Source organism: Halichoerus grypus, chromosome 4 (genome assembly GCF_964656455.1).
Source record: "Halichoerus grypus chromosome 4, mHalGry1.hap1.1, whole genome shotgun sequence".
NCBI lineage: Eukaryota > Metazoa > Chordata > Mammalia > Carnivora > Phocidae > Halichoerus > Halichoerus grypus.
This window is the reverse complement of record NC_135715.1, coordinates 61,651,792-61,672,794: the sequence shown is the minus strand read 5'-3', so window position 1 is coordinate 61,672,794 and position 21,003 is coordinate 61,651,792. Positions and strand designations below refer to the sequence as shown.

General features: G+C 42.9%; 1 protein-coding gene and 1 long non-coding RNA gene across 2 annotated transcripts in view; both read right to left on the bottom strand.

Annotated features, from left to right (window-relative positions):
- The window catches only part of FOXO1 (forkhead box O1), a 97,144-nt gene that overhangs the window by 6,660 nt on the left and 69,481 nt on the right, over nucleotides 1-21,003 (bottom strand). The gene's annotated exons all lie outside the window — the stretch shown is intronic.
- Nucleotides 9,475-21,003, bottom strand: part of LOC144381587 (uncharacterized) — a 78,889-nt gene continuing 67,360 nt past the window's right edge. Inside the window, exon 2 of the long non-coding RNA XR_013447006.1 lies at nucleotides 9,475-12,262. This is a non-coding gene — a long non-coding RNA (uncharacterized LOC144381587). The remainder of the gene's footprint in view (nucleotides 12,263-21,003) is intronic.

Here is a 21,003-nt window from a genome sequence, read left to right as displayed (position 1 = left end):
TCACCCAGGGATGCAGCCACAATGCCCACAACCTTTTGCCATCCATGTGGGATGTAATGATGCTTTGAGTGCCAATCGCTGCGCCAGAAAAAGCCTTTGCACAGCAGGACAAGGCCAAGGCTTCAACAAAAACCATGAATTCAAGTTCTTTCTTATTAAAAAGAGATTGAAAACAGAAAAGAAAAATAAATCTCCTTTTCTAAAAAGAGATGCAAAAATCTGAGTAGAGTGAGGCTGGACAGCCAGGGCTGAGAAATCCATATTTCAAAATGCCCTCTGACCCTCTGTACTACATTCCACCCAAGAATTGCAACAGAGCAGCGAACGTGACAAGCCCTTCTGCCAGGGCATACAGTGAGTGTGGGGCAGACACGGCCCTGAACGGGGGCTTCCGGGCTGGATGCTGGGCAGGTGTGCGAGTGGGTGGCAGGCAGGTTTCTTTTGTTCCCTAGACTTTCCTCTTCCTTCCCACCTCTTGACCTATCCCCAACTCAAGACAAGCTTTGAGGAAGACTTTAAGTACATATAAGAACCCCTAAAAGAGGCCAAAGACTACATTTCTCCAATGGCCTATTTCATTCCCGAAAGGGTCTCCAAGCCCTACCGAAGGATCTTAAACACACACACCTATGTATGTTCCCAGGAGCCACAGCCTCATCTCCTGGGCCCACTAACACCAGCAAACCAAGTTCTAAATTCATCCTGAAAAAGAGGCAGGCCTGTCCCTGGGGTAGACCTGGAAGGGAGCCGAGCGCTCTGACCCTATGACATGTTCTATAGGCTGAAAGTCTGGACGTTTGCACAATATTCCATCATGACTATCTTGTTCTTGGAACACAACAGACACCCAGATAAGCCACGATGAAATCTCTGGAGGAAAGGAAGCTTGACTCCTGTCCCTGTCACATTTAGTTAATGATAAAGGGGGAGGATCCTAGATGATGGCTTCCTGGCTGTCTGCACTGACTGGTGGAGGGTGGTGCAGCTCTACAACACACATATTAGATCAGCTCATCTGTAACTGCAATTAGGGGACACTTTTAATGAGATTGCAGAACGTGTAATGATGAAATCTTCAGAAAGTTCAGGAAGCATTCAACTAACTCAGGTGGGACATAGGCTAACTTACTACTCAGACTTAGACTTAACCCCCTCCTCCAAAAAGGGGGTCCAGAGCAATCCCCTACTTATCAAAACATCACGCTCCATATTTTTCTAAGAGGACATTTCAGGTCGCTCTTTGAGTAACAGAGCTGTCTTCTAACTTTGCCAACAATTAAAAAAAATTTTTTTCCAAACAGGAAAAGGTTTGCTGTGCAGGGCTTGTTACAAAAATTCCTGTTTTTCATACAGCCAGCAGGGCTCCGGTGGAGGGGGGGCAGGGAGGGGCACGAAGAGGTAAATCTTGTAAAAATGTGTGCTGCTATTAACGGTATTATGTCTGTAGATCCCTGCGGGGCACAGCCACGGCTGCAGGGAACAGCAGTTCTCCCGTGAACTGTGCGCAGAGCCACAAGCGACTGTCGGTGCCGGAAGATACTCAGTTCTTGAACTATGAACAAAACAGTACCTGAGGAACGAGGCAGGCTGTGAAGACAGAAAACTCAGGCACTGTAAGCCACTTACCCAAATCCTGAGTTTTTACATGACGCCATTAGGGTTTTTCCCCCCACATCAGCCAATTTCCTCTCCACCAGCTGTATTTCTCTGCAGCCTGGGCTTTTTACTAATGCCGAGCTGGATTTCCTCCACACATACCCTCTCTGCCACTTGCTCCCCAACTGGACCCAAAGCAAGGCAGCACGTTCTTCTTGGGAAGCCTGACCCGAAGAACCCAGTGGGTCGTGTCGGGGGCAGGAGTAGCTGCACAAGGTATGTGCTTGCTCTTTCAGCCTGCTTCTAACTCCCAGGTGTTCGATTTCATGAGCTCTATGGATTCCAAGTGGCTTAAAGGGCACGGGCTGAAGTACGTTTTTATTTCCTAATCTGAAAGCCCCTACACACATACACACGCTCTGCACACAAGACAAGTTCAATGAATGTCTGGTGACTGACATCCCAAACACATCACAGGGAAGATGGAATGTCTTACACATCTTTTATCCATCTGTTCATGTACCAATTCATGCCAAATAACCTTTACTGGGACCTATTTTGTGCAAGGTGCAGGGAAGGACAAGAGAAGGAATCAGGCAGAGTCTGCCTTCTAGGTGTTTTATGATCTACCTGGGGCAAGAACAAGTCCACCTAAACGGCCACTTGGGACAGAAAATGATGCACAAACAACTGTCCAAGAGCACTGACATTTTCCTGCCAAAGATCACCACCCCACCTCCTCCAACTTCTCTCTCAGCCCAAATGTCCCTTTCTTCTGGAACCATCCCATCCTATGGCTCTCTAACACAGGACCTTGTTTACTCACCACAATTAGGATTCTGCTATGTGTGGTCCCTTGGGGGAGTGCCTGGCTCCCCACTACACTGTAAGCTGCATGAGCCCAGGACCTGGTCTGTCTTCTCGTACACTGTATCCTCACAGCTCCATCACCAAGAGGCACTCAAGTATCTGTTGAATGGATTAATAGGTTCTACATTTACAGGGTTGTTGTGGAGATGAAATGAGATAACACATGTAAAGTGCTTACCTCAATCAATATTAGCTGTCGTTATTATTAGAATAATGGCATCTATAAAATAACACGTCTGTGTTTTAAAGACTTATCTGTATTATAACCATTTTATTTATGATCATACCTTGCACTGTTGCCACTAACACAAGGCTTTTACATGTCAGGTACTGGAAAAATAGACCAAGTCGGGGTAAGAGATAAGATGTTTTCTCTCTGCACTAGATAGTGTCTCGGGTGCTGTGGACAGATGTTAATAAGGAAGGACTTCAGATACCAAAGCTGGTGTATCACTACCCTTGCCGGTGAGTGTCACGAGAATCCTGAAGTCTTCTCAAGGTGTTGCCACGGAGCCTTGCACGTGGGCATCACACACGGCTGAGGGCTCGCCGCGCTCCGCACTCAGCCAGCGCGTGATGGGGTAGGCAGTGGCAGGGATTACACAGGCCACAGTCAAGAGACCACAGTCTGGTATCTCCTGGGGGCCGGGGGGGCGGTTATGACTGAGCCCTGCTGCTCTCCTGCCTCGCTCCCTGGCTGGAAGAAACTAGGCTCTGAGGCTGGCCCCTAGAAGCCCTGAGGACACAGGACAGGAACTGCCCCTCCCAGGATGCTCCCAGCCCTGCTGTCTAAAGCAATAATCAGAGCCACTGAAGCACAAGCAAGAAGAAACCTTCATACCTTTCATTTAGTTTTAAGTTTTTTGACTCATTTTTAAATCTATATTTGCAAATATGTTATATAATGTATGCAATGTATTGTTATAGTGCAAATGAATAATGTAACATCGGAAAGGGTATGTGATTTCTACAAAAACATTTAGAGGGGTGCCTGGGTGGTTCAGTCATTAAGCATCTGCCTTCGGCTCAGGTCATGATCTCAGGGTCCCGGGATCGAGCCCCACATCAGGCTCCCTGCTCAGCGGGAAGCCTGCTTCTCCCTCTCCCATTCCCCCTGCTTGTGTTCCTTCTCTCGCTTTGTCTCTGTCAAATAAATAAATAAAATCTTAAAAAAAAAAACATTTAGAGACCCCTAGTCTATTATAGTAGGCGTCTAATCTACTAGAAGCCTGAACAAAGAAAACCTAGGGAGAACCAGCCCTTGAGTCAAGTCTAGCAAACTGTTTGGCCCACCAGACCTGGGTTGAAGAAACGGTCTGGTCTAGCCCTCGGTTTGCATCTCTCCTCCCCTGCCCTGCCCCAGGCTCCTTCCTGACCACTTCTCTGTCCCCTGGACCCTCATCAACCTGAATTCTGCCATCTGACTCGAGCTGCCAGCTTGGCTCCATCTAGCCTGTCCACTGGTGTGCGTGGAGACCACCACCTCTCGGCCATGGGTCTTGCCCTCACTCCACTTTTTTTCCTGGTTGGCAGTTCTAAGACTAGTCTGGTTTTTGTGTTTAACCAAAAAATAAAACAAAACCATCCACTTAAGTTGGCCTTCATACTTTAGGTCTGAATTTTACTTTATACACAAATTGCTTTTAAAACCTCATCTGATTCCACACTTGGAAGATCCCCTTAAGGCAGATATTATTGAACCTGTTTTAGAAATGGGAAAACTGAGGCTCAGAAAATGAACTGTACAACTAGGACTCAGACCAAGGTTTCATGAGTCTGCGTGTAACACTGCTGCCAGCTAGAAAAACCACCTCCTTGGCTTCATCGTTAAGAATCAAAAGAACATACTTAAGACTAAGGTTATATGAATGCATCTTGAGGGAGTGGAAATAATTCTGCTTACAAATACTAGTTTATAAAACCAATTTTCTGCCCCACTGGATAATAAATTCACAAAATAGGATTTGCTTCGATTCTAAGGGGTTACTCTTTCTGGCAGGAAACCATAGCAGCTGAAGTGTGAACTTCAGGTATGAGCATTGCCCTGGGGAAAGCGTGCGTAAGGAGGCTGTGGGGACCCACAGGAAAATGGAGCACCCCAGAGGCCCCTGCAGCCTAGCACTGCCCAGCACCCTGCCGCAGGGTGGGCGTGAGCAACAGTGACCAAGTCAAACAAAAAGAACTTCAAACTAAGACGCTGGAACACATGACTAAATGAACTTGTTGTTCTAGAAATTCTAGAAATTCTTTCAAAATGCTAGACAAACTAGATTTTTCCAAAAGCATTTTATCTAATTTCTGTGAACGCTGTCAATGCTGCAATTGTTTTGCGGACTCCCAGCGTGGACCAGACTCCCTCCTCCTGCTTCCTCTCTCTTACACCGTCTCTTCCTGCACTCCAACGAGTGAAAACAAACTAAGGAGAAAGTCGGAATAATCTCTATTCAACAGAGTTCCCATTAAAGTTGCTAATAAAACAACTTTGTAAAATAATCCATTTTGCTTGCAAACAGAAGGAAAACATGTGACCGTTGGCCAATTGTTCTTTTTACAAGTGATGTCAATAGACACACTATCAATAGACAGCATATAGATTCAAGTTTGAAAAGTATTGGAATAGAAGATCTGCCGTGAATAGCTAATCTACATGCTTACACATTAGGCTCCAGCAGCATTCAGCTCTTCTTCCAAAAGGCTGGTATCCTTGCCCAGGAACCGGTCCTTGCCTGGACACCCAACGATCCCATAGGCCAGTCTCACCCCAGGTCTGCACTGAGGAGGACTCAGCTTCTCCAGTGAGGCCAGGGCTGTGAAGAAAGGACTCACAGCCTCATAAAATTTGCAAACTAGAAGGCAATGGGAAGGTCATCTGGCCTAACGCCCCCATTTCATATTAGGGAAAAGAGAGTCTGGAAAGATTAAAATGCAGATGAAAAATTTGTGAGTGTTCATTTACAAAAAGCAGAAGCACATGGGGCTTTATTCCTAGAAGAAATGTAAAACAAGTATGAAGAACGTGCAATGTCCCTCCCCTAGCCAAACCAATTCATAGCTATAGATTCTCAAATGGCTATAGATACACATTTAGCTCTAAACAGCTTTCTCTCTGACTCAAATCATTCCAAAGAAGGAAAATATGACTACATTAAAGAACCTCCAGCAAAAAAAGCATGTGGGAGATTATGCTCTCATGTAAAACACCAAAAAGACAAATTTAAGAACTCATGAGCACCATGAGAAGTTTCACGTTTGTGGGGAAGCACACAGAGGCAGAACCCAGGGTCAGGCTGACTGCGGAGCCACCTTGAGTGAGTGCCTTGATCTCGCTAAGCCTCAGTCTCGCCATTTGTGAATCAGTAATTACCCAGGATTGTTACATAGGATGCTTAGGGACTGAACAGCAGCATGTATATGGAAAGCACTTAGTGCACCCCTGGACACAAAGCTGAGGAAATAAAGGTTGGCTATTTTGTGATAGGAAGCAAAGGGATACATAAACAGGAATTTTAAAGCTATCATGAATGGTTACAACTTGATTAAAAACCATTCATCACAAACTTCCTGTTTTAACAGGCTGCCAGCCTTCCTCAGACTTGTTTCCATGTCCTCACAACTGAACTGCAATCTTTCTCTTACAGAAAAATTGTTTTCTCCCCTTAAGAAGATTTTCAATGCAAAAATGTGATTAACTAGTGTGTTCTGTTGGCTTTTTGGATGACCTATGTCAGAACACATGTGTGTCCATGAGATTGTTCAAGGAGGAGACAGAGTGATGACAGATTCTATTCAGGAGGGCAATTATTAGAACAGTGCTCTTTCTCATTTCCTCTCACACACTAGTTACTGCCATTTACCTGGCTGAGAACAAACCCTATGAGAGCCATGAAGAGGTGGGCGATTTCAAGAACATATTGCAGGACAAAATATTTGGTAAAAAGGTGAGCTACAAGTGAATGGCACCATGATACTAGGAAACAAAGAGGGAAGACAGAGGCACCCCCAGCCTTGAAGGAAGAGCAAGAAGAAACCTTGCAATGCAGAAAACAGATGATGATCCGAGGATGCAAGATGATGCTTGCCTGATCTTTGATAAGCTCTCATATTAGTCAAAAGCCTAAAAATTTCAGAATAACATGCCAGCCAATAACCTCATTGGTTTAGGGTTTAAAAAAAAATCTCCAGGGACAGAACAGAAAATTTACTTAATGATATCAAAACTATTGCAAGCTTTTATTTTTCAGAAGGTCATAATCAAAAAGAAGCACAGTGTTTCCCCTTGCTGTGTCCTACAGCAAAGCCCCATATCAAAGAAAGCTACTGTTTTATGAAAGAAAGGGTAAAGCCCTTAATTTTCAGAACATGAAAAGGAAAGTCCTTCCTGTACCATTTAATGCCCCATGCTTTACACACTATCAGAAACTAGAAACGCCAAAAGACAAAATTCAAAAAAATCCAGGTAAGATTGAAACCTTAGATATAGATACAAGCATCTTTCCTCATGTTCCAGATCATGGGGCATTTATCTTAATCACTCTCCTTCTAGAACTTCCATAAAAGTTGTTAATACGGACCCCTGCTTAAGACAAGTCTAGAAAACAGAAACCACCTCATGCTGTCATACACTTAGGCCAGATCACATTGCCACAAAATCCAACAAGGCCAACCTCAAATGAGTGTCATCCACCCTGGCTAATTAGGTCCCAGTGGTGGATAAAGAGAGACTAAATTTCATTTAGTTAGAATTCTCTCTCTCTCTCTCTCTGTGTGTGTGTGTGTGTGTGTGTGTGTGTGTGTGTGTGTGTGTGTGTGTGTGTGTGTGTGTGTCTTTAAGGGATCTGTAGGCTAACTAAGGATTTCAACACGGAGTTTGTTTCTCTTGGGATTAATTTAGTTTCTTCGCAGCATGTAGGCATACTTGGCAACCCTTTAACCCACTCACCTCCGTCCCCAGGGAGGAATACAGACCGGGCACTGCCAAGTGCACAGCAAAGAGCTTCAACTCCCCATCCTGCCCATTTAGGTGACCTAAAGGAGCCCATCCTTTCTGAAACTTCTATTGTCAAGATTTATTTCTGAGTGCACTGCGGAGCCCGACAGGGGCTCAGTCTCACGACCCTGAGATCATGACCTGAGCAGAAATCTAGAGTCAGACGCTTAACCGACTGAGCCACCCAGACACCCCTGAAACTCCGATTTAATTATCTGCTCAGAATATGGACTTTTTGCTGCTCCTAATGACTGCCTCAGACACACAGGGCCGTACCACAGCATAATGTTAAAAGGGAATTCATTTGTTGCAGAAGTGATCCTGCTGTTTCTTAACGAAAATCTGTGTCCATCTTATAGGCCATACCATTTTTCTCATCCTCACTGGCTCTATAAATGCTCTGCTTTACGACGCAATTAACTACCTCTGTATTTGGCTACCGGAAAAGTAACAATTGGTGTATTTGACTACCAGAGTAAGGTAAAACAAAATAAAAACAATGAACACTTTAGAAGTTTTTTTCTTCTGATGAATAGCTCAAATTAGGCATAAAATGAAACACAGCACATAAGAGTTTCATCAATTTTCAAGTTTTCTAAAGTTATTAAAGGATCAAAGTGAACATTAAAATATTTTGTTGGGGATAGTGACGAGCCCATTCAACCTGTTCATGTTAGGTGAATGTTTATTCCGGGTATGTGCCCAAACTGTTTACAAGAGCCAATGAAAAACTTTATGAATTGAATATAAATTCAAAGCAAAGAACACTGAAATTTTGATGGATTAAAATCTCTAGGATATGGGTGCCTGGGTGGCTCAGTGGGTTAAGCGCCTGCCTTGGGCTCAGGTCATGATCCCGGGGTCCTGGGATTGAGCCCCACATCAGGCTCCTTCCTCCGTGGGAAGCCTGCTTCTCCCTCTGCCTGCCGCTCCCCTTGCTTGTGCTCTCTCTGTCAAATAAATAAAACATTTTTAAAAAATAAAATCTCTAGGACAACATCCCATCCATAGAATGTACGATCTAGAATTGTTTTTTACCCTAAATATGTTCACTGTCTGGAAAATCTAGGGAAAAATGAATCTACCGAATGCATAATCTATTTGCCAAGAACTGCTACTCTTAGTAAACAGAATTTAAAAGTATGAAGCCAAAGTGGTTTTTTTCTATTTTGGAACTCAAATACCACAGATCCAGATTACAAGAAGAATGGAAAGAAACTGTGAAAATTTAATATGCTGAATTACGTATTATTTGCAAAATAAAGTTTCCTTAGTTATACAGAATCTTGAAATTGGCTTGCTTGCCCAATACTCCAGCTAAGGGGCTTAAAGCAACAATGATTTGTGAATGCTAAGTATACATTGTTTTTTGTTTGGGGGCAACCTCCCGAAAACTCTTGTCCCAAATCAAATAACTATTAAAAAAAAAAAAAAAATCACTGGCTGACCTAATCCCAAAACCTAACAGCAAAACCATTTGGGCCCATCTGCTTCATGATAAAGTAAAATCCCCCCCTGCCATGGGAGACTGGGGCCCAAGCCAGGGCTGTTTCCAAGCATCCTGCAGATATCCGGATCCAATTCAGCAAGCAATTTAGTCAAATTCTGACAACCTAGTTAAGAATGTAATGGATAGCTTAGAATTGTTACCGGATTGAACAAAGTTTGAAATAGTCATTCTTCACAGTGCAACCCTAGCCCCAGAAGATAAATTTTACATTTTAACCATTTTTAAAGTCCACAATACATTTCTATTAACAATAGAGACAGACACCAATATATTGTATAACCATTTTAGTCCTCAAAGTAGCTATAAATTAAGCTAGAGTATCACACAATTTTAGAACAAAACCTAGTTTTCTAGATTGGGTGTGTGTGTGTGTGTGTGTGTTTTCTAAAAAGACCACAGGGTGAATCAGGGCTGGACTAGAACATGCTCAGTCAATCCCAGTCCAGCCCGGTGTCAGGGCACTGCTTTGTTGCTGGGGTAGGAGGGGAAGGAAGACAGTGTACCAAGAAGGAAGGGTCTCATAGGACCTGAAATCAGTCACCTTTATTGGGAATACAAACAAAAGATAAAATTTTACCTTTGTTTTGTCATTGAAAACTCCATCCAAAATTAATCAAGAAATTGAGCAAAGCCTAGTTGAAATCAGTCTAACGTAAACTATTTAAATCTATTGACAATCTCAGAAATTAATTTATTTACACTCACTTCAGTAACATAAATTAGGGTCTTGAAACTTTTTTTTTTTAAAGATTTTATTTATTTGACAGAGAGATAGAGAGCACAAGTAGGCAGAGAGGCAGGCAGAGGGAGAGGGAGAAGCAGGCTCCCCGCTGAGCAAGGAGCCCAATGTGGGGTTCGATCCAAGGACCCCGGGATCATGACCTAAGCCAAAGGCAGCCGTTTAACCGACTGAGCCACCCAGGCGCCCTAGGGTCTTGAAACTTGGCCAAAGTAAAAGCAATCAATGTAATTTTCATTCAACAAGTATCTACTGAGCCCCTACTGCATACTAGGTACTATGGAGACAACAAAGTAGCATGAGGTTCTTTCCTGTTTCCAAGAGTTTTTCATGTATATGTATATGTATATGTATATGTATATGTATACAAGGCCAACAACACAACAAAGGAAGATTTGGATTGCTGAATAAAAAGGCAAAGGGATTCTTAATGTGAGGGCAGAATATGAATCAAAGTTGACAGTGTACTGTGTGGTGGCTAAGAACATGTGTTCTAAAACCAGAGACCTGGACTCAATCCAGTTGCCACTATATACTGCATGAGGACTACTATGCAAGTGACGTACATCTAACAGTATTTATCTTATGGAGTCACTGTACTGAATGTTCAGTATGTACAAAGTGCCCAATAAATATCAGCTAAATATTTGTGAGAAAAAAATATTTTAAAGCACTAACAGAACAAGTGTAAAGAAGTCAGAAGTAAATGTGGCGGTGTCTGAGCTCAAACATAGAAAAGGGGAGATATGGTGGGAAGACACTTTAAAAAAAAAAATCTAGGAGCTAGGAGCTTATATTGCATCCGACATGTAATACACAGAAGAGCAGACCAAAGATCAGAATACAGTACGACGTGGAACCTGGAGGAAAGTGCCAACCGATCTCCCTACAAGATGGTGGGAGAGAAGAAGAGTTTGTGTCCTGCTTGGAAAGCAGAGGCTTCTTTGATTGTCCAAAAATGTAAATATGCGTGGGTGTCCGTATTTTAATGTGCATATTAACTTTTGTTGATAAGCAGAAGCCTCTCAGGGAGGTGCTGTTTTGGCACCGCTCTTCCCCACCCCGAGAGGTGTCCACAGTTCCATCCGCTAAGGGGACGCGGCCACAGCTCGTGTGGAGAGCCCAGTGTGCAGAGCCAGCCTCACAAGTGCCATCTTTAGGACTTGATCTATCAGAAAATGATGGGGTTTTACACTGAAGCAGCTGTTTGGCTTTTGTCTCATGACTTGAATGCTACCTGGTTGTTCTGGAACTCATGGCATAATCTCTGATTTTTTTCCTAGTCACAGGAGGGCAGGATCCGGGGGCAGGGACCATTTGTTTTCAAAACAAATTTTTTAAAACTCTCCCTTCGTGAAGTCCAGTGTGTTTTTATACTTTCATCCATCGTTCACAACATTTGGCATACAGATTCAGTTCTCACTTTTTGAAAGGTTTATTTTTGTTTCTTGAGGTCATTGTCTGGGCTCAACCATAACATCTTTCAGGTTGTTTTGAGCTGCTAAAGGGAAATTAAAGGAAATAATGCCCTACAATGTAACCATGGACTGTTTGACATAAACATGGATAAAGCTACAACAAATTATTCACTAGTTTTAAGTCAGTGCTCTGGTGGGTGCATATGAAATCCAGGGCCAAAAATGGCCCACTACAGCTGGACCACAGTGATGGGAGGATAAGCTGAGATGGCATCTGGCTCCCCAACTGTCCCCCACACAACACAACACTCCCTCCCACCCTCATGGAAGGTATCTCACACACACACACACACACACACACACACACACAAAGGAAGGTCTAAATCTTGGGAACTTAATATTTAATGGTTGATTATCCCATCAGAATTTGATTGTAAAAGCATATGCTGGTGGGCATAAACCCAACCACCCTTGGCCAATCCCACGGACTTTTGTTCTTCCATGACACAGCCCTGGCCTCTACCTGCCTCCTACCTCCTTTCCTTTCTGTCCCAAAGTAAATTAATGCCACCAGTTTACAATCAGGTTGAAAAGTCAGAACATTACTAGCAAACAAAGAAACAATAGCAGATAGTTCAAACATTTTATAAAACTTAGATGACACAGTGTCATGCTTTCTCTGATCACTTTTCTGGAGGGACAGCTAGAGAACACTTGCTGAGAGGAAAGATCATGCCTTAGGTTGTTAACTTTCCCATCTTTTTCACAGCACCCTCTCCCAGTCATTCCTCCTACTGAGATCATTTTATTCTCCCCACCAAAACAAAACCAAACAAAACACTTCCAATTAATTCAGGGTTTCTATCTTCTGATTTTAAAATACTACTGTACTGTAACTTTTGATTTATACTCAATTCCTGGAACAGCTTAGGATGAAAGCAGGTAGATCCTTTGCTCTTAGGAAGGCAGAAAAGAAGAACAGAAAAGGAAAGAAAAAAAAAAAAATCAAGTGTGATATCCAAGATCAGTTCTAAGAAGCTGGACTTGCTTCCTTGGTCGGAGATTTCAATGCAAAATAATCCATCATTTCCCCCTGGTTGAACACTTTACTTCAAAATAAAAGAGTTTTGTTAGAAGTTCTTCTGCAAAAAGGAAAGAGGAAAGCTGATTAATGAGATGGCTGCAGAATCTGCCACTTGCACCTTTATCATCAACCCCCCCCCCAAATTAGCCAATCTAGTAAGAGTAACAAGTGCAAAGCTGAATATTAAATATTAAAGAAAAGTGGGGGGTAGGCATGTTGATGCAGATGGCTTCATCCAGGGAATGTGCCTGGTCAAACGTGTGCCAGGATGCAGCAGCATGCTGTTCTGGGTCCAAATTTCTTAAGTCCATCCTCGCTAAACAGTGCAGCTGTCATTCAGGTTACAGTTCATGGCTCTTTACCTTGACGACACCGACAACTGGTCCTAGAATGCTGATCCTGCTGATTAACGACTTTCCCGTGTTCTGGTTAAAGCCCTCCTCCATAAAGCTCCTCCTGAACTGCTGACAAGGACATGATGACAAGGATTCCCCATGGCCAGCCTCCTACTCCACCCCCAGGGTAGTCTTTATTCCCAAAGCATTATCCCCAACCGCTGCCCATGTTAACAGCATCCCCTGGACTTTCCCTCCAGGTCCCCAAAGATTAGACTTTCCTCCAACCACTGAGGTCTCCTGGAACACCTCCAAAGTAAACCCAGGACAAAGCAGCACATTAACAGCACAGTGAAGCATCCTGAACATGAGCTTCAAACAACCATGATTCCTCTCAAGGTGACAGGAACTCACTGAGGACATACAGTTGGGACATGTGGTCACAAAAATGTGCAGGACTCTTCATGTTAATACACAAAGCAAAGCAAAAACAAAACACCCTCCAGTAGACTTTTTGTTTTGTAGGTATGGTAACATGTATCCCCCCCTTAAACACACACACACACTTGTGATGATTCTTGACAGACTCTGCTGTGAAACCAACGTTTAGTGGCACACACTTTGGAAAATGCTGCCCCAATGGCAAGATGGTGGTGAAAAGGAAGACCTAAGTATAACTCTGTCTTTGTATGTAGCACTTTGGACAAATTTTATATCCTGTGTGTCTCAGCTTTCTTGTCTACAAAGTGGAAAAAATAATGCCTGTCCTAACTGCCTCACAGAAAAGTCATAATGGATACCACTGCTTCAAAAAGCACAAACCAAGGACTATGCATTTGTGAGATTTTAAGATTGTGTCCAGGGCAGAAGGGGTCATTAATCTGAAGCTGCAGAGCTGCCCCCAAGCTTCCTACCAAAGAACCAGTTTATTCTCCCAGTTACCCTGGAAAGCCCAGGTGCTCTATGAACCATACCTCTTATTCTTTGAAGAACGAAGGAGACACCAACTGTCCAACCAGGTCAGACTGCTCCGTAATAAAGCAGGTCTTGCATAGGCCCCTCCCCCAAACATCACAGAGTGAACAGCAACAGTATCTTCAAAATACACAAGGTAGGGGAGCCTGGGTGGCTCAGTCGGTAGTTGAGCATCTGCCTTCGGCTCAGGTCATGATCCCAGGGTCCTGGGATTGAGTCCCGGGTTGGGCCCCCTGCTCAGCGGAGACTCTGCTTATCCATCTGCCTCTGCCCCCCCCCCCCCGCCCTGTGCTCTTTCTCTCTCTCAAATAAATACAATTAAAAAAAAAAAATACATGAGGCAGAGCTACCAGGGAAGAAGAATGGGCCCACTCTTATTTCATTTCCAAATCTCTTCCACCTCCCTAAATGCTTTTGTGAGAGGAAGAGACAGACAAGACACAGGAAGCAGAAGAGAAGGGGTTAGAGGAAACAGAGGAGTGTAGTAGGCTGATTTGCTTAGAAGACAGCTGAATGAAACAAATAACAAAGAATCCTGAGCATTCTCCTGGGTCAGGAAAACACTCGAATTTTGGCTGTGACACCACTCCTCACACTGTAAGAACTGTGATGTGAGCAGAGGGACGGTTTCTGGGGACATGAAACAGAACAGTCTCTCCCATTAGCATGGGGAGTAGCAGAACTAGTGTAGAACCAGGCTGGGCAAAAATAGCGACTAGAACTGGAAAGTTTGCATACAACATTTGACAAAGAATATCAGTTATGACGTCCCTGAAACATCTACTGCACGCTTTTATTAGAATTTGTAGCTAATACAAATGGTGCTCTTTATTACCAGTTACATAAGATCTATATCGCCAATTATTTCTTTTATAAGAATACTTTAATGAATATAATGTCTCTGGATGGTGAAGGTAATGGGGATTTTCACTTTCTAGTTTACCTTTACATGTTGTCTTTTTGCTGTTGTTAAAAGAAAGAGCATGTATAACTTTTATAATCAGAATAAAGCTACTTTCTTTGGGGGTGGGGGTGGAGGACAAATAAAATACCTATGCCTATTCTTTCAGGCATTCATTCAAAAAATTAAAATAACGTAACGTTGATTTCCTACCAAGTGCCAGGACCTGTATCAATGTGATACACACCACACACACACACACACACACACACACACACACACATTTACATAATCAAATAAGATGAAGTTCACAAACCATATCCTAAGATTTTTGTATTTCCAGGAAACAACAGCTCTTTCCTTAAGCAGGAAGCGGAAAAAACAAAAGTGTTACACAAAACCGGTAGGGTACAGCGGTTGAGGAACATGGGCTTGTTATCAGACAAACCCAAATTCTAACCCAGTCCTGGGACTTGGCAAATGCACGAACTTGGCTGAGTCACTTAAACTCTCCATGCTTCAACTGCCTCATCTGCAAAGTGGGAATAATAGTTGCCACTACAACAGAGGTTTTTATAAGGATTAAAATTAGATAATCACACAAAGCACTTATAAGTACAAAATGTCAAGCAAATGTCCAGCCTCTGACTACAGGCAAAGGCTAAACTTCATCTGACCTCACGTTACCTCCCTGCACAAATTCGAAAAGCACCCAGTGCTGATTTATTCTTTAGGCAAAACACACCCAGGGTACTGGGTCTTAATGTTTATCCAACCATTATTAGCAGTAGCAACAAAAGATGCTGTCATTTCAAGGTGAAAGTCATCCAGGGCACAATCAAGCAAAATAAGTTTAGCCTGAAGCTCAAACACACTTCAGTTCAAAACAGTCTCCACTGTACCTCTTGGCGCTCATGTACACACACAGCGCTTCAGTTAGGGAGACATGGACCTTCCTGGGTTATGGCCAGGAGAGCGTGGTGGGAGAAATAACAAGAAAGGCAACATTCAATCAAATGCTAGGGCACTTTCTTGGAGAATACAGCAGAGGACTGAGGCTTTCCCAAGGTTTAACAGGTATCCAGAGTGGATGGAGCACCACTGAAAATTGTGGCCGGGTTTTGTGATCCCTTCCCTCATCCCGGACAGACCCTGAAGAGACACCACTTGAAGGCAAAAAGGTGAACAAAAATAGAGCACAACAGCCTTCCCACTTGTTGCTGAAACGAATTCCTCCACCTTTGAAAAGATACTCATGATAGCTTGCAGAGGGCTGCCCTCAAACAACAGTACAAATTGCATTTAAATTGGGAAACCAGCTGCTCCTTGATCAGTCATCCTTTTATCAACAACAGAACTTTAATTAGCCCCCATCTGCTTCCTGTTTTATGCCGCAAATCTTAACTTTCACCTGTTTAGACCAAACTGCAATAACTATACCCACAGTAAATAAAAGCAATTAACTTTTCATACAACATGCAATTAATTCTCATTAAGCTCATATTGGGCTATTCAAAACAGTACATAATTTTCAAATCAACTATTTTCCCATAAATAACAATGTTCTATAGTAAAAATTCAACAGAAACTCTCTCCCACCCACATCTTCTTGAATTTTTTCCATTAAGAAGGTTTTCAAGCTGTCTGGCTTCAATTTCCTGATTTTACTGTTAAGTATGCGGTCACTTCAGGTCATGTAACAACAATAGATAAATCTCAAAAACATAATGCTGACTTAAAAAAAATCAAGTTGCAGAATGATACCTATGTTAACTGACAACATTTATGTAAATGGGGGGGGCGCGCGCGGCGGCGGCAATGCACGTTCCTCTATAGGGTAGATGGACCTGCATGTATCAGCCCGGCCAGGAGGCAGACTTCTTGAAGGAAAGGGACCCTCCAACACAAGAAGGCTTAGAGCAAGATGAGTGACATCTGTTAAAACCTGGCGGGGTCATGTGGGTGCTAATTATGTTAGCCTCTGTGTTTTCCTAGATGTTTAAAATAGTTCACAAAGTTGTAAGATAAAGACAAATGGAGGATGGCCAGGATCCAGCAAGGGAAGGAGAGCTGGCCCCCATACTTTCTTGGCCCCACCACACAGGCACACACCCATGTGATTGCTGGGGCTTGAAAAGCCTCCCCAAATGATTCTAATGCCACCCCCAAACTCATCCCTTGAGAAAGGCTGAGTAACAATCCACTCTCAAGGGCAGGGACCCTGCTCACTCATCTCGAAACTGCCCACACTCACCTACCTAGTCAGTACCTGAGATGTAAATATTATTTGAATAAATCAGTAGATAAGCAGAAGAGGATTCTTTGTTCTGTTATCTAGCCCAATAACCAAGCACATTAAGTCAATTTTCCTTTCCTGAAGGAGTCTGAACAGATGAGTAGTTATCACTCCAAACCAATGATCAGAATCTTCCAGAAAGTGTGTTGAAAACAGAAACACTTAAAGCCCTTGGCTCAGGGGCCGGGATGCAGCAGGTACGATGGAACGGGACCAGGGACCTGTATTAAAATACTCACCAGGTTTGGAAACAACTGGACTAGCTTAATGACCAACATTCCTTTCAGTTCTGATATTCTAAGAAAATAACTCAACTGTGTTATTTCATATAGATTCTGATTCAACAGCAAGAGGATGAAATCCCAGAATATTCTTAACAAGTATCTCCTATGATAGGCGAGTTTGAGAAATGCAGTGTTAGTGGTACTTTGGGTCATTAACACCAAATAATAAAAGGCTATTTATGAGTATGATGTTATTTAATAAATGCTTAAGAAAAGATGTTTAAAAATATAATTATATGCCAGTTCATTCTAAGATCAATTTTTAAATCATCATTGTTTTTCAGAAAGAAAAACAGAAGCATCGTTAGTGAATGAGGACGTGTCAACCTCACCTTTCAACTTCCTGGAATTTTCCTCCCCCGCTTTCCCCTTTAATATTTCCCTTGGACACACACACACGGCCAACTTCACAATGGAGTCTTTACCAGATCATTGCTCCAGATACCAACAGGCCAGTCAGGGACTAGGTGGGAGGAACCCGACTGCAGCCTGACCACCCCTGCTTCAACAGCTCTTGCTTCACAGAGAAAGGGTAATGATTTCTTATCAAACACTGGTAACACCTAAAATTCCTTTACACTGACAACAACCCATCTGACTCCGGGGTGAAGGTGGACTTCACATTTGCTCTGAGGAAATGAAGAGTGGAATGTACTTTCATGGGATCAAAGATTCTGCAGACAACTGAGCATAGGTCAGATGCACCTGACTTAGGTTAATGCAGAAGAAAAGGAGCATGAAACCCCATCCACTGGATCTAAACCCACTGACAGTTTTCAAGGGTTGAATGCAAAATCTAAATGACAAGGAGGTCCAGATAAGTATAAAACTATCCTGGCTAGTCCGTCACATCAGGGCTCAAATCACATCAAACATCTTCTGGGGTCTTCCATTTAGTACATAATTTTAACTAGTTCCATGTTTGAGACCAATCCAAAGGGGCACTACTTTTTTTTTTTTAATTTTTTATTTTTACGTTAATCCCCATCCATTACAGCATTAGTTTCTGATGCAGTGTGCCATGATTCACTGTTTGTGCATAACACCCGGGACACACTACTTTCTTAATTCAGCCCCAAATCCCTTCCATGAGCATCCAAGTGAATCATGAACTCCCTCCTCCTTGCTTCATGCTTGCGGGCCAGTCTTCCATATATGGATGCATCCACCTCTTCTCCCCCAACTCCACCGCTGTTGCCAGGACATGAAGGTCTTACAAGAATAAATGTGGGAAAGCCCCCAGGCCAAAAACTCTGGATTGTAATCCATAAAGCAGCAAAATCAATTTTGAGGACTGAGCATTTTGAGCATTCTTTAAAAATTAGTAAAATAGAGCATATCTCACACAAAAGGGCAAGTATAATACTAATCTGTAAAACTCTTGTATCACGTGTGTGCACATATGTACACTGAGTCATACTATAAAGCGGATTTCTTATTTTGCATCGGGCTGGGGAAAAAATTGAGAAAGCCACAGAAACAGAAAAAAACATACTACTTCCGAGAGGACATGCTTTCCCACTCTAGGGAAGGCTTACTGACAAAGCCCAGTCAAATGGTAGTACAGCTATGCTAGGGTTTCTGGAAATGTCCCATAACCTTGAGGGAGCTCCCACTCTGCACAGGTAACAGAGGGGTCTTCTTCTCAGTAGCCCACAAGGCCGATGTGCTTCTTTCCACCTGGAACAAGGAAGGATGAGCAATGGGAAAGGGTTGTGTAGTATCATGTTGGGAGTTTTTAACTTCCGAGCAAGTTATGTTCTTATCAACAGAAGGAACAGGGCATGTTAAACCTTCACAGAGTGCAATTTTAAAGTACTATTACTTAAGCCTTTCATCTATCCCTCCATCTTTCCTTTGGGTGGGTGCAGCACAAGGAAACCATGGCTCAGACGAGCAAGAAAAAAATGAAATTTGGATTATGTTTACAGCCAAGGGAAGGAGGAAAGGAGACACGCTGAACAATCCTCTACTGGAAACATTGCTAAAGTGTTTTTAAACTGAAGATTATACCACCACTTAAGATATTTTTTCTCCACTATTTTGCCCAGCATATTACAAAACTGCATCTAGGACTGAAATAGCAGATTGCCTCAAGAGCAAATGACAATATTTGTACCAGAAATGTTGGCAACCAGCGGCACAGATGGGTTTCTGCACAGCAATCTTCAAACTGGGGCTCCAAGAATAACTCCACCTACTGCACCAATGCTAAACTGCTGAATCCAAAGTCAGAAGGGCTCATTATTCCATATTTTCCCACCACCTCCTTCCAAAAGGCACGTGTACCTGCCTGACCTCCTCTGCCTGGGAAAGGCTCAAAACACAGAAGAAAAGGAGAGAGGAGACCAGCGGGAGAAGCTCCCCAAGCATCAACAGCACTGGATGGTAAATGATCCAAAAGAGGCAGGACACAAAAGTGATGGTAAAATCCAGGTAGACAGTTATTTAATCTTCCCCTTCAAATACAAAAAATAAAAATAAAAATAAAGATTTATCCAAGTTTCATCTTCTCTCCAGGGTTGGGTACCTTGGGGTCAAATAAAAAGTCATTTTTGTTAAAAGACAAACGCAAGAATTGAGGGAGAAACTGGCACCAACCATAATAGTTACTAGGATGTTCCCGAAGGCTGTCAGTCAACACCTACAGCCCAGCTCACTGGATGAAAACCAAACCTCCTTCAAGTGCTTAAAGAAAACAGCCGCCTTTCAACAAAGGAGAGGGCACTTCCACGTCTATTCTTACCAACTGCCCACTGAGATGTGCTGTTGTTACCCTGTTCCTTTGCAATTTCTACCACATGGTCTAGAAAGGCAAATTCAACAAAAGTCTTCACTTAAGGAGACATTAAGTATGAAACTCACGCAATTTAAGGTGCTGGCTTAGGCATGCACAGTATCCTTTCCCTGCCTTTGAAAATGGTAGGGGTTTGGAAATGGAAATGGGTCTCTGCCTCGGCGCAGACCATAGGTTCTTCCATAAAAAAAGAGAATCAAGGTACAAACTGTTTCAGGATATAACAGTGCTTTCTAAACTACCTTCAAATTATATAATGCAGAGTACAGAACACTGCATTTATGCTCCATATCCCTACATCTCCTATGGTACACAGAAAGCCTATAATCTCACAGATTAAATTCATTTAACAGAAATTTAGGGGTTCAGGCAAACAGAATCCCACATTTAAATAAATGTTAATTTAACCCTAAAGAAACTGAGAAAGGAAGATTAAGGTAGGCTGACCCCCCGCCTTTCCTCTCCAACTGATCAGTGTGTTCCTAGACAGGCTCTGGCTATAATTCCCTGAACTACACTTCTTAGCAGGGTCAGGTGAATCTGGAGAACAGAGCTCTTTCATTACCACTCCTGATTCACCTGCATCTGAATAAGCCAAGTGATGTCACAAGTGAAACTAAATTCCCTGCCAACCTTTCACCTTCTACTGAGTTAGCTAATTAAAACGAGGGTGTTAAACCCTCCACAATCGCCAAATGGCTCACAGAATCCCAAAGTTCAGATTCCCCCCAAACACACACCCCAACATTCAGCTTTGAAATATATCTTCATCCTTCTATTTGGATGAGTGTGTAAGATTAGGGTCGCGGGGCGGGGGGCGGGGCGGGGGGATTTACTCCCAAGCCAACAAATCACCCTAAGACGACCCCCACTAAAAAGGGGTTGGGAAGCAATTATGATGATTTCCCCTTTATCCACCTAATCTCCTAAACCACGCTGGTAGAAGGTACCAGCCTGATCGGGTGGTCTTCAACCAAATTGTCTCTAGAGAATTCACAATGCGCACCTATGGAAGCTTCCTTGGTAGAATAAACATAAACAGTCAACATAAACAGAGTCAACAAGAAGACAGTGACTCAGAAGTGCCACTGATGTGTCCACAGGACAGTCAAGGTAGATCATCAAGCAATGACTGCAAGAGTGTTCAACACTAAAAGAAACCTCATACACTTCTGTCTATTCTCATAAACAGTTCAATCCAATTCTCATCA